The following is a 13,849-nucleotide window of genomic DNA, read 5'->3' on the forward strand; positions in this document are numbered from 1 at the left end:
ATGATGAGAGTTTATTAGAGAATTTAACAGGTTAACAAGTTAATATTTGAGGCCTTAAAAATATTAGAGACTCGGTCTTTAATCCAGTCTTTGATTCATCCACCATAGGCTCCACAGTCAGCAGCCTAGCCTCTCTCTGGTCCAGGTTCTCAGTCATATGGTCCCTTGGCCGTTGCTTACCTGAGCCAAGAATTCCACCTGTTGTTCTGCCTCACCATCTCATGGTCTATCTGGCACAATTCTTCTATTCTATTTAGGGATAGCTCTTTTGTTAAGTCTCACCGTCTCAGTGGCTCACCCCTGTTGCCTCTACTTCCTTTGCCACTTTAGGCATTGATATCACACATATTCTACTGGTGGCTTTTCTTGCTTGGCAGCCATGGGAATCACTGATCCTGGTTCTGATATGGTTTTCTAATAGTCAGGGAATGGAAAAATTGACCAATTCCGGAGTTAGAATCCTGTAATTCCAGTATCATCTCTAAATCTAAAATATTATCTTGTAGATCATCAGGATCAAGTATGACTGGAAGTGTTTTATACTGGTACAAAAGTCTCAACTTCTGTGAATCTGTAAATAGAAAATACAAGTTACCAGCTCACAAAACACAAAAGTGAAAAGAACAATCACAATTTGATGAACCAAAATTGCTTGGTATTATGCTTTAATTCATAGTCTTTGTAAATCCCACTCAATGAGTGAGTGGGAGTATGAAAATACTCTAACTCTGGGGTTGGTCAGTTTTGTCATACTCCTGTGTATAAAAGTGAACCATCTGAGAAGCAGAGAGGATCCCATTAACATTAAGAAGGAAGGGGCTCCCAGTGGAACAGTTGCAATAAGCCTGTGTGAACTGACAGAGGTAACAGAACACCACAAGGGATAGCACTGAGATCAGGAGAGCAAACAGGAGAGCAGCTCCAAGACAAGGAGACAGAACAGAGGAACAGTGCTGGAACCACGAAACTGAGTGGTGGGCTTCTTGGCCCACAAAATTGGGTAAAGCTGAGTGCCATCAAGAATGAGGCTGGCTTGCAGAATGCAATGCCCTTTAGGCATTTCTGAGAGCTGAAGAGCTTTGTAATGCTTGCCGGACCTGGAGAGAGGACAATTGATTACTTTTCTTAGAGGCCTAGTACCAGAGAAAGGAATTCCTCTATGCTGTAATGCTTTTTAATCCTTGTTAATCTCCCTAATGGATTTGTATCATCATAAGTACTGTCTGTAAGTTTTGTGTCACCATCATAACAGATGATTGAACTCAGCAGAGTAGAGTGCTACAGGAGGATTTGTTAGTGCCATAATAGGACAAAAATAAATGGGGTGTGGAGGCATGTCTCACCTCTGCCTTGTGGCAACTGGCCTTAGGTTACTATGGAGATGAATTCTTCTCTATAAAGAGGAGGTTAAATTTCACTCACATGATATTGCCCCACATAGGAAAAGGATTATCATTACAAATAGGAAAAATAATAAGAAAAAAATGGTTAATGGACAACAAGAAAGTCCCAAATCAGTAAAACAAATTACATCTCAAGGCTTAAAAATTTTCCTCTTTTGTTAATGACCATTTTACAAAGGACCAACTGTCTGGAATTTGTGTCCAACTGTCTGGAATTTGTGTTTTGGTGATACTTTCTATATTTTACGTGGAAGCCCCTTGGTAGTACAAGTTAGTCCCATCATTTATATACACTCAGCGGACATCTCAGGGTTTAGGTTGGGGTAGACTCAATTTTTCTAGTCCATTTGAGTGATGACACTACTCCCTCAGCACTAGACAAGTGTGTTCTCCTAGCCCTTGGCATATCAGTTTTGCTTCCTCAATATAGAATAGTGCTCCTGACCCATCTTCCTGAGCTTATAGCACGGCAGCTCACAACATTTGCACGAAAGACTTATTCTTTAGGCTCCTCTGGAGTAGCTTCATACTCCAGATGAGTTGGTGGTAACTCTGATTCTGTGAAACCAATAATAATGTTTCTAGGTTTTTCGATGGAATCCTCTGCTTGCCATGCTCCCTCCAATAGCTCTGCTTATCTCCTAACTGTTCCAAGGATGGCTATTTCCTTTTATTGAAAGACAGTAGATACTTGAAACCTAGTTACTATCCTGGCAATTTGATGACCTATAGACAATTACTAAGCATGTCTTTATTGAAAGTTTTTCCAAAGTACCTTCTTCAGTTTGTACAACAGAATTCACCAAATCTTTGAGTTCTTGTCATATATTTTTTCTTGCATTGCAAAATAAATAAACCATTTATTTGTAATATATAGTCCAGAGGAAGAGGAACAAGGTGAATAGAGGTCTACAAAATAAATGATATCCTATCGATTTAAAAAAAATAAAAAGACAAGAAGAAAACCACTGAAGATAGGTAAAAGGGGCAAGGAACCATTAAAAAACATCTTCATGTAATATGTTTATGAGTTTCAAAAGCTACAGATGTCATATATTTGCATTGTAAACAGTGAATTAAAAACTTTAAATCTAATGAAAATTATTCACAAAACATTGTGTAGACAAATACATTTCAATATATTTCAATAAACATATTGAGATTGGCAGAAAGAAGATGGGAGATGGGAATTATAGTTACAGTACAAAATTACTTTGAAAAAAATTTGAGATCATAGAATTAAAATTTTAAATGCATATTTAAATATTACTTCAAATATCTATTAAAACTCAAAAGATTTGCTGGGCTGAGTTGTAGATTCTGTACTCTATTTGAAAAAAAAAAAAAAAGAAAATGCGCCTAGAAATTATTCTAAATGAAAATGATAGCACATAGCTTGGGGGAGGGATGGGGACGAGAGAGACTAAGCAACTATTCACAAACATTTCCCAATTCAATTTATCAAGAATCAAAGAGTTATGACATATACTAAATTTTAAGCAAATTAATCTCTTGACAATTCTATAATTTTATAGTGTGGTGATATATCAAGATATAGTGGTTGCATTATGATGAACAAAGCACTATGTGAAATATTTGTGTAAACATCAAATACAGCCAAATATTTCTTTATGAAAAACTCAGCATCGTGTAGTACAAAGTGGAATGTCCTTCATTGTGCATGCTTTTTTAAAAAATCATTTTATCGGCAGCTCTTAAAGATGTTATGACATTCCATAGTTCAATTACAGCAAGCAGTATTGTACAATTGCTACCACACTTTTCCAAAACATTTTCTTTCTTCTAGAACTCCTTGATACAAGCTCGCCTTTATCCCCTCCCTCCACCATCCTACCCCCGAGGAACCCTTATTATTATATTATATATTACTGGGGGACAAGGGGTAAGGGGGAACTGATAACAATGATGATTGTATAACCCCTCCGGAGGGGGACAAACATCAGAACTGTAAATGAATGCATATATTGGATGATGTACGGTAAGACAAAAAATAATCATTGTGCATACTTTAAAAGGTAAAGTAAAGCAAAAATTCCAAGTATATATATATATATATATGCCATATTTGTAAACATGCCTGGGCATTTCCTTGAAATGTTTCTGTGATATAAGTATGCAAGAATGTCCCAAACCAGCATATATATATTATATATATATAATCTTTCAAGATAAGTATAAAAAATGCTTTCTTTAATATTGCAACAATCTACAAAGCACACCACCACTATTCTTTCTAAACATTTCTATAGATCTTTTTTGATGAAGTACTAGGAGACTTTGGATTTTAATAAAATTTGATATTCGATTTAGAAAATAGATTGTGGCTTCTGCTAAAGCTATTGCCCTTCTTGGAAACTTAATGTTTTAAGTAAAAAGAAACAAACCAACAAGCAAAAGGAAACAAAAACGGGATTTTCAACACTTCGATCCAAAGCTGTGACTTACTTGATTAAATGAATGTACATTACATGAAATCAAGTGTTGCCAAGTGCCTTTTAACACTACTTGGGGAAAACAAGTTGTTCACATCAGTGATGTGAAGCAATTTGAACATATGTGAGCAATAATACTGCCGGAGGATAATGCCTAAACCATAATTTATAAGTACAAGCCTCTATTCAATTGTAATAGACATTTACAATGATTGACATATGGGCCCCTGCCCAGGGGACAGACAGCTGAAGAGGGGGTGAAATAAGGTAGTGGTCAGTGTAAGACATAAAAAAATAAGAATTTATAAATTATCAAGGGCACATGGGGGAGGGAGGTGAAGGAGGGAGAGGTGAAAAAATCAGGAGCTGATGCCAGGGGCTCAAGTAGAAGGAAAATGTTTTGAAAAAGATGATGACAACATATGTACAGATGTGTTGAACACAATGGATATATATATATGGATTGTAATAAACTGTAAGAGCCCCCAGTAGAATTTTTTTAAAAGAATGGAAAAATAAATTGAACCACAAAAAGTTTTCTCTTAAAAAGACTTTGAGTCTATATAGAGGTATAAATATAGGCATGTATATATGTAAATATATTAATGTATAGCAATAGGAATATAAATCTATGTACATATACTTATATGTTAAGTATCAAGGTATCAGATGGACATTGGACCTCTGCTCAAGTCCTCCCTCAATGCAAGAACACTTTGTTCTAAAAACGTGTCACTCTGTGATTCTCATCTTCCCAACAAGATCACTGAAGACAAAATGGGTGCATCAGCAAATGTGGTGAAGAAAGCTGATAGTGCTGGGCTATTAAAAGGCATAGCAGCTGGGGTCTTAAAGACTTGGAATTAAACAAGCAGCAATCTTGCAGGGAAGCAACAAAACCCACATGGAAGAAGCACACTAGACTGTGTGATCATGAAATGTCGATGGGATTAGGTTTCAGGCACCAGAAGACCCCGAACAATTGTATTGATGCAAATTAGGGGGGTTGGAGTGAATACAAAAACTCATCTGTAGAAAATTGGACATCCCCTGACAGAAGGGTCACAAGGAAGGAACATGTTAGGCAGGGTGAAATATAAACCAACGAAACACATAACATTCAGGTAGTTTCTAAATGCTTCCTTCCTCCCACTATCATGACCCCAGCTCTACCTTCCAAATTAGAGTAGACCAGAGCATGTACACTGGTACAGATAAGAGTTCTCAACACAAGGAATCCAGGACAGATAACCCCCTCAGGAACTGTAATGAGAGTAGTGATACCATGAGGTTAGGGAAATGGGAGAAAGAAAATGGGGAGAAAAGGGGAACCAATTGCAATGATCAACATATAACCCTCTTTCCCACCGTTCCCCACTACACAGAGGGTTAAACAATAGAAACATGAGTGAAGGGAGACAGCAGTTCATGTAAGATATGAAAATAATAATAATTTATAATTTATCAAGGGTTAATGAGGCAAAATATGTACAAATGTGCTTGATATAATTGATTTATGGCTTGTTATAAGAGTTTTAAGAACCCTTAATAAATTTATTTATAAAAATAAAAGAAAAACATAAACATAAACTTTTTTCTTAACATAAATCACAGCAATTCTGAAAAAAAAGAAAAAGATTTTTACTCTTGAGCTGATGGTTATAAATGAACTGATAGAAGCAGTTCATAACACAGTGCAGCCAGAATTTGGATATAAATCAAGGCTTTAATGACGCACATTCAGGTCAGTGTGTTCTGCAAACGGATCATGTTGATTCTCAAGGAAATGCAAACATTCCCTGTATGTGTGTGATTCCTGGAGTTTGTTTGGTCCTTGTTCTTTGCTTTATAGATTGTGTCTTTACACCACCAGATGACTTGTTTTCTTAGATAATGTAGTTTTGAGAAAGTCATTTTTTCACTTAAAAATAATTTGAGTAAATGTAACCAGTCACATATTCCTAAACTTGAACACAAATAAATAGAGGACCACAAATAAATAGCGGACACAGCTCAGTTCCTTGCTACATGCCTGAGCGAGCTATAGCCCTCTGATGTTTTACAGATTTGTTCCATGTGCTACTCGTTCCTCTGTGTCTCCGTTCATTTACAGTAACACACAGGGTATGCCTGACTGCATGATTAAAAAAAGGAAATAGTAGTTAAAAATATTTTATTACAGTTTGGATATAGGTTGTTCTATCAGCTGTATAAAACTATGTTTTAAATAACAATTGTGTTCTAAAAGTAAATTACATTTTTTACAAGGCTAAAGAATAATCCTATTTGTAACCAGACTTGGCAATGGTTGCTGTGTAACTAATAATTATTTTAAACCTTTACTTATAAAGACTTTTGGTTTTCATTTTGAAAACCTGATAAACAGAATTATATTTGAAAGATTTTGAAAAATGTGGAGGTTACATAATCTGTTGTCAAGAGTGAAGGGGTGGAGTTTAGCCTGTCAATCAGGTCACAGCTTGATGACCTAATTTGGAGGCGCTAAAGAGATAAATAGCTCACTGAAGGTGGGACACACACTCACTCCCTGTGAGACATTACTGATGATGATCATGATGGAGCTATGCTGATGCAGCCAGATCCCTAGCAGCTGGAGGAACCACATGACGACCCTTGCTGGCACTGAGATGCTTCTACTGCCACTGAATCCTTAAGACTGTCCACGCACTGGCTTGTAATCTTCCTGTATTTGGTATTATTGCATGGCTGCATGAGTCTAAAGAGGAATTTATGGACTAGTATTGGACATATGAGGTAATATTGGACTTATGGACTTGATCTGGACTAGGCTGGGATGTTTTCTTAATGGACAATTACTCTTTATTTAAAGCTTTATTTAAAGCTCTTTCCTATACACATTTGTTTCTGAATTTGTTTCTCTAGGTGCTTTACACAATTGATGTATGTGTGGATTGTGATAAGAGTTGTATGAACTCCTAATAAAATGATATAAAAAAGATTCTAAATTCATTACTTATGCCACAGAAAGCCAATATGGTTGCCTGCCAATGCTTATTCCTTTTATATGCCATTATCTAATCACATTTGATTTTTTTTCCAGTTTATTTAATGTAAAAGTGGAAATTTTTTGATGTACATAAGCATAAGCGAACAGAATTCTGGTCAGCTTGATACATTCACACTTACTATGGCATTCAACTTGTCTTCTTCAAAAATAACTTGGAAAATTATAGCAAACGTAAAAAAAGGCTACAATCATGCTTAATTTCAGAATTCTCAAACTACTTTTCCTTACATAGAAAATAGGAGGGGGGGAGGATTTTTTTTCAAAATTTTTTATGAATGCATTTGCCACCTGGGTAAGAAACACAACTTAATTACCACACATTTAAAAATTAGTGAAGCCTTAGCTAAATAAAATTCTAAGTCTGGCAAATTTAGAATATGAATTCCTCTCATAAAAGTTGACCAACTGTACAAATTAAGAAAATCATACAATCTTTTGAATTAAAGTGAAGCCCCAGTGGCCTAATGGATTATAAATTCAGCTGCTAACTAAAATCTCAATTTGAAATCACCAGCCGCTGTACGGAGAAAGAGAAGGTTTTCTTTGTAGACACTGACAGTCTCGGAAACCCACAGGGGCAGTTTACTCCGGCCCACAGGGCTGCTGTGTGTCAGAATTGAGTTGATGACAATGACTTTGGTTTGGGGTTTTTGCATTAAGATAGGAGAATACGTTCAATCAGACATGTGTACTGTAAATTTTTTTCAAAGCCTACGAATAATCTCAAAAAGTAAAGAATGTGTTTGTTAAGGCCAGATAATAATACAAAAAGACTTCATGGAGGTCAAAAATGTTACATACACATGGTTTATTTTTTTAAAACATTTAAGGAGCCTGGCTGGTGTATTGGCTAGGAATTGGGCTGCAATCCTTTTAGTCGGCAGTCTGAATCCAAGGAAAATCCCACATGGGGTCGCCATGGGTCAACAGTGACGCAATTGCACAGAGTTTGGTTTAGGTATGAAAAAAATGTTAGCATGACTTTCAGAATTCATAAGCGTCTCCTTAGTGATGACACTTAATTTGTATGGTGGGAAACCATGTGTATTACAAAGGTTAATTTGACATTAATGATATTAAGATAACTTAGAAAAATTGATATTAAATGAAAATTTGAAGGTCGGGTTTTTTTCTACATGAATCTAAGCAAAAAAACACACCATGTAGTGAAATTTTATGTTTGATACAGTACGTGCAAAGGTACATATTAGTTCATTCAAGCTTATTTAGGTTATGTCCTTACAAGTTGACAGTTCAAAAGTAAAAAAAAAAAAAATTCTGCAAAAGGCAGAATTATGAAAACATATTCCTTAAAGCTAAGCTTAATTCAAATTATAAACAGTTTTTTCAGGGAAATTAACTTTAAAAAATAATATTATTGGGGGCTCTTACAGCTCTTATATCAATCCATGTAGCCATTGTGTCAAGCACATTTGTACAAATGCTGTTGTCATCCTTTTCTACTTGAGCCCTTGGTATCAGCTCATTTTTTTTCCTCCCTCCCCCACCCTCCCGCCTTTATGAACCCTTGATAAATTATAAATTATTATTATTTTCATATCTTGCACCATCTACTGTCCCCCTTCACCCATGTTTCTGTTGTTCATCACCCTGTGTGTGCTTGTGGGTGGGGTTGTAAGTAGATCATTGTAATTGGTTCCCCCTTTCTTCCCCCACCTTCTCACTACCCTCATGGTATCAATACTCCCATTTTTGTTCCTGATGGGTTTATCTGTCTTGGATTCTGTATGTCAAGAGTTCTTATCTGTACCAGTGTACATGCTCTGGTCTATTCAGATATGTAAGGCAGAACCGGGGTCATGATAGTGGGGGGAGCTGATTCAATTTTCAAGGATAGCAGCCCTACATAGGGTTTCTGACACTATGAATCTTTATAGCAGCAGTTTCCTCTTTCTCCCCTGGAAGAGGATGTTGGTGGGTCTGAACTGCTAACCCTGTGGTTAACAGCCCAATGCTGATTCCACAGTGCCATCAGGGATCTTTGTAATGTAGGTGGACACATGATAAATGTTTGTTGTAATGGAGCTGTCTGAGTGTAAATCTGGGTGGTTCCCGGCTGCAAGGAAACACCCTACTGGGCAACTCCAGGAACTGGTGCTGCAGATGATGGGTACAGAGCAGACTGGTGCTTTAGTAGGGAGACATCTGAATTAACTAGAGAAAGAGAACTGGAGGCTAGAACACGGGCCTGATTATGCACTGTATTGAGCTGGTTGCTGAAGCTCATGGTCAGATTTGTGCTTGTAATGGGAGCCGCAGGAGTAGTGAAAGGGTTCTTGATCTGACGCACAATATCCTACATGTGGACCCTTCGCTTGCAGATCTCTGTATTCTTAAAAGAAGATTTAACATGATTGCTATGTGGAAAATCCAGAAGCCGAGTCATTGTCACAAATTGATGGCTAAGAGTTTTCAGAGGAATAATTTTATTATCTGCATCAATTCTTAGCTTTTTTTTCAAAGAGCTCGATGTATTCCCTTCAATGACTTCTTGGCCAACTTGTCTCTTCGTCTCTCGACATTCACCTGAGCCATGTTGTAAAAACAATGAAAAATGTACTTTTGAACTTCTTTTGATTTTATTCCTGTCTCCAGTTCATGTTCTTCAGGTGTCTTTTGCCTTCATATTGGGTACCCAAAATTGGGATCTTGGTTGAAAACCCGAGTCATTTTTGTCCCAGCACTGAGAAGACACTCAACGGGCAGGCCTTGTGTTGGTGAAATGTAACAAAATCTGATCAATTTCTGAAGCACCAGGATAAAGAGGCCATCCTAGAAACAGCTCAGCTATCACACCGTCCAGTGTCTACATAGAAATAGCTTCGCATCTGAGAATAATTAACTTTTAAGGTAACTCATTAATTCTGAAAATTTAATTCACACTAGAATTTACTCTAATCAAAGTAAAAATGATTTGATCTAAAATTTAGTCATCTAAAATTTCAAGTTCCTCTATTTGTCCATGGAGAACCTGGAATTCCCCCATTACTATATACCTTTTGGCAGTGCTTTCCATTTTTCTTCACCAAATAACCTTTATTCCATGCAGTTAGATCATCAAGCTTTGGGTCAGTGTTAAGGTTCTCTGTTTCATAACCACTGTCGTCTGTATCTATGTGAAATGGTCCTTATTTCCACTAGTTGTCCAATTAACATATAATCCTTCAATTGTTACATCTAATATTTCACCTCGTTCATTAGATGAGAAACCACTTTGATTACTAATGCTTAGAGCAAATGTGGGGGGGGGGAAGCCTATCATCATGCTTAATTGCAGAATTCTCTACTTTTTCCTTACATAGAAATTTGGGGTAATTTCCCCCCCCCCCCAAGACTGGCTATTACTAATATTTGAGGCAGTTGGATTATGCTTGCCTAGAAGCACCACTTTAATTTTTATCTATATGCCAATTCATGTAATTCATTACACCAGGATGGAGATTATATTTCTTCTTTCCAAATTTAGTTTTCTGAGCAAAGAAATTATAACCTTCAGATTTTTCCACATGTAATAGAATGATACACATTCACAAACTAACCAAGTTTGCACTTTTTAAACTGAATCTAATAAAATATTTCCATAAACCTTCAGCCTTAGTTCAAAGTTTTTACATTCTTCCTATGTCCAAACAGATAATCCATCTCTAGCGGCTTTTACACTAGTTCTTAATCTTCTCAACACTTCTTCTGAATCAAAACCCACTTAACCCATTCATATAAAGCCTGGTCACTATCGTGCTTCTAACATTCTCATCGCCTGTTCTTCTACATGTATCCTTAAGAAATGCAATCACGTTGTCTTCTACTAAATGTGCAGCATTCCAAAGGAGCTGATCATGATTTTTCAAATACTTATTCCTCTTCTTTGTATCCAGAAATGCCTACTGGAATCTCTGCTTGAAGCATGGAACACACCATTATCTAATTTTTCCAGTTTCTGATGAAATGAAATTTTCATCTTCTTCAGATTCTTGCTCTATTTCTCTGTTGTATTTGCATCAATGTAGGCAAATTATTTCCTGGGCTTCTTGAGAAACAAGAGATTGTGAGAGATCATTATTGGAAGACTGAGCTGCATCCTTTTGACTGGATAAGTCCTTTCTGTTTCCTTCTTTATTGTCTCCACTACAGCAACACTGGTCATCATTAGCAGCGTGCTTTTCATCTTTGCCACTTTTTCTCCTCTTCCTCCTTCCCCTCATCTTCTTCATGCAAACAGAACTGCTGTAACCATAAAGCATGAGAATGTCATGAATTGGTATGCTGCCTTATCTTGTAAGCTCTTTCAGTGTTAACGTTTGTTTCTCTTTCCATTATTTCTTCCACTGCTCTTTCATTTCAAAATCAGGAGCCGGCATATTGGTTGATGGATTAAATTATTGGTCATCTGCTGCTTGGTCTCCTCATGCACGGACTTAAAGATGCAGTATATGGCTCCACAATTCCTGTTATACCCAAAGGTCACCTGTACAGTTCATTTTTATGTCCATATCTTTCATCTCTCAATTTTTCACAAGCTTCAAGGAGAAATCAATCAACCTCTTTAGTCTTGCTTAGAATTTTTCTCGACCAAGTGACTGAATCTATCAGTTAAAATTTCAGCATCCACTAACATAATCTGAACATAATTCAGACAATTTTTGCCACTGCACAAAAGCTTTGCTTTCCCCCCTTAATATTCAATCATATGTTCATCATTTCCTTTTAGTTTCAATAGAATCATATTTAATGACCACATTTTTTATAATATTCTGCTTGTAAAAAGGAAGCTATCATTATAGTTCCAAAGTTCCAAATTCTTTCTGAACTCTCATCAGAATTACTAATAACATACACAAATCTACGTATAGTCTCTTCAAGAAAAACTCATGTCTTACTACGATGCACCTCAAAGTTCCTTCAGATTATATTTCATTTAAACTTTTCTTATCTAGATCACTAATGAATGCATATTGCTTAATTTAATGATTACTCTTTCAACATTTTTTATTGACTGTCAGTTTCATTTGAGACAGTTGTTTATTTTTTGTATACTAAATGATTCTCATAGGGACATCTATGTAACAGGGCTATGTGTATATGTGTGTAAAGGTGAAATAAAAAATTCAAAAATATTAGGTTTAAAGCTCAGACATGAATGAGTCCATTCCAAATGAAATGTGCGTTAAAATGTTGCTGTGATGACTATGGACAAGTTCTTCTAGGGAGTCACTTCTCTTAGTTTCATTAGGTTGCCTCTAAAAAAGGTCCATTTAAAACTATATATTCTGAACTGCTGGGCCAATTAAATTCAAGGCAGAGAGTTCAACTCAGAAGATTACAGTAGAACCCCAGTCTCGACCGCCTCAGTACTCGACATAATTGGATACGGCGTGAAATGTTGAGACAACTTGCATTTGAGCTCAAACAACTCATCAGAATCCAACCCGATGCACATGATTTTGGTAAACAAAAGCAGCTTGTATTTAAGTCACTCAGCCTTAGTTGGAATTGTTTAAATCTTTTGCGAGTGTATTCCAAGTGTTTTGATATAATTTTCTTAGTTTCTGTGTTGTTGTTTTTTGTACTGCTTTTTAGATAAAACAACATGGTCCTAAGGAAGAATTTTTTGAAAATAATTATCATGATAAGGAACTGGTTGACCATGTTATCAACATTTTTGCTGATAATTTAGTAAACCCTTTTAGAAAATAGTTAAGGAAATGCCAACATCAGAACATATTAAATTTTTTTTTTTTTTTTAGAGAAAGCCAGCTAGACACTACTGAAAAAAGGCAAAGAAGGGGTCGGGAGGTGGGTGGGTTGGGGAGAACTCCTGAACAGCAGCTACCATTAGATTTTTATGGAAGGGGATTCCCCTTCCAAACAATGCTTCTCTCTGCATACCTCCTCTCTACATCTGTGTCTACAGACTCAGATCCTCATCAATCTCAAGATATGGGCCATACTGTAGTTGTTGAAAACTGTTTAAATGTTGTGTTTCTTATTTAAATTATATAATTTAACTCTAAACTTATTTACTTTGAAATTTTTGTGTAATATTTTGTATAAAAAGGCAAGGTTAGAATAAAAACGTGGTGGTCGAGAATGGATTAATCCATTTTCAGTTATTTCTTATGGGAAAAAATGATTCAGAATTCAACTGCATCACATCTTGACGCTCCTTCTTGACAGATTAGTGTCAAGGTCCGGGGTTCTACTGTGTAGTTAAATTCATAGGCTATGTTAACTATTCTTGAGAACTCCAAAGGGAAAATTTTGGAAGATAATCTCAGTAGACACAGAAATATCCCAGGAGCTTATTCTGGGGGGAAAAAATCAAGAACATGGAAAACTTGTTCTCTGTCACCCATATTTCTAGGGATGGGGTCAGATTGGCTCTGTTTGGGGCCAGCCCAGTGACCATCTCTTTTCATGCTCTAAACCTACAGGCTTGGGAGAGGAGCCAACATGCCATGCCCACACAGAAGCAGACCAGGAAGGAAGAAGAGAAAGGGACAGCTGGACTGGACACCATGCTGGCACACCAGGCCCAGAGGACGACATCCCTGCAGGGAGCTGCTAGGACACTGAGGGGATGGTGAGGCCCAAACAGTTCCTGTCATGTTGTCCCCTTACTGGAGCAGACTGCAACAGAGGACAATTCTGGGATCACATGGTAGGGATTGAGCGCAGTCTGAACCCCCTGCATCGCGGCGAACCAAGAAGGGAACATAACAGACCAGCAACTGGAGCAAAGCAAAGCTATGAAGCCCCTGAAGATCCCCCAAAATGGACTTCAGGCTGGGAGGGACAGCCCCCCCATAACCAGTGGGGAGATAGTCATGAAGGTTAGTGAAGAGACCTGGAATTATGTATATTTTTTCTCCTTTTTTTTTCTCTCCTTTTCTTCTTTCAGTCTTTTGTTTTCTTTTTGTTTGGTC

General features: G+C 36.9%; 1 pseudogene; it reads right to left on the reverse strand.

The window, feature by feature from the left end:
* Window positions 1–386: 386 nt before the first annotated feature.
* Window positions 387–13,617, reverse strand: LOC101642075 (annotated as a pseudogene).
* Window positions 13,618–13,849: the final 232 nt, after the last annotated feature.

Source organism: Echinops telfairi, unplaced genomic scaffold (genome assembly GCF_000313985.2).
Source record: "Echinops telfairi isolate 266 unplaced genomic scaffold, ASM31398v2 ScPeMD7_7469;HRSCAF=8507_0, whole genome shotgun sequence".
Taxonomy (NCBI): Eukaryota; Metazoa; Chordata; class Mammalia; order Afrosoricida; family Tenrecidae; genus Echinops; species Echinops telfairi.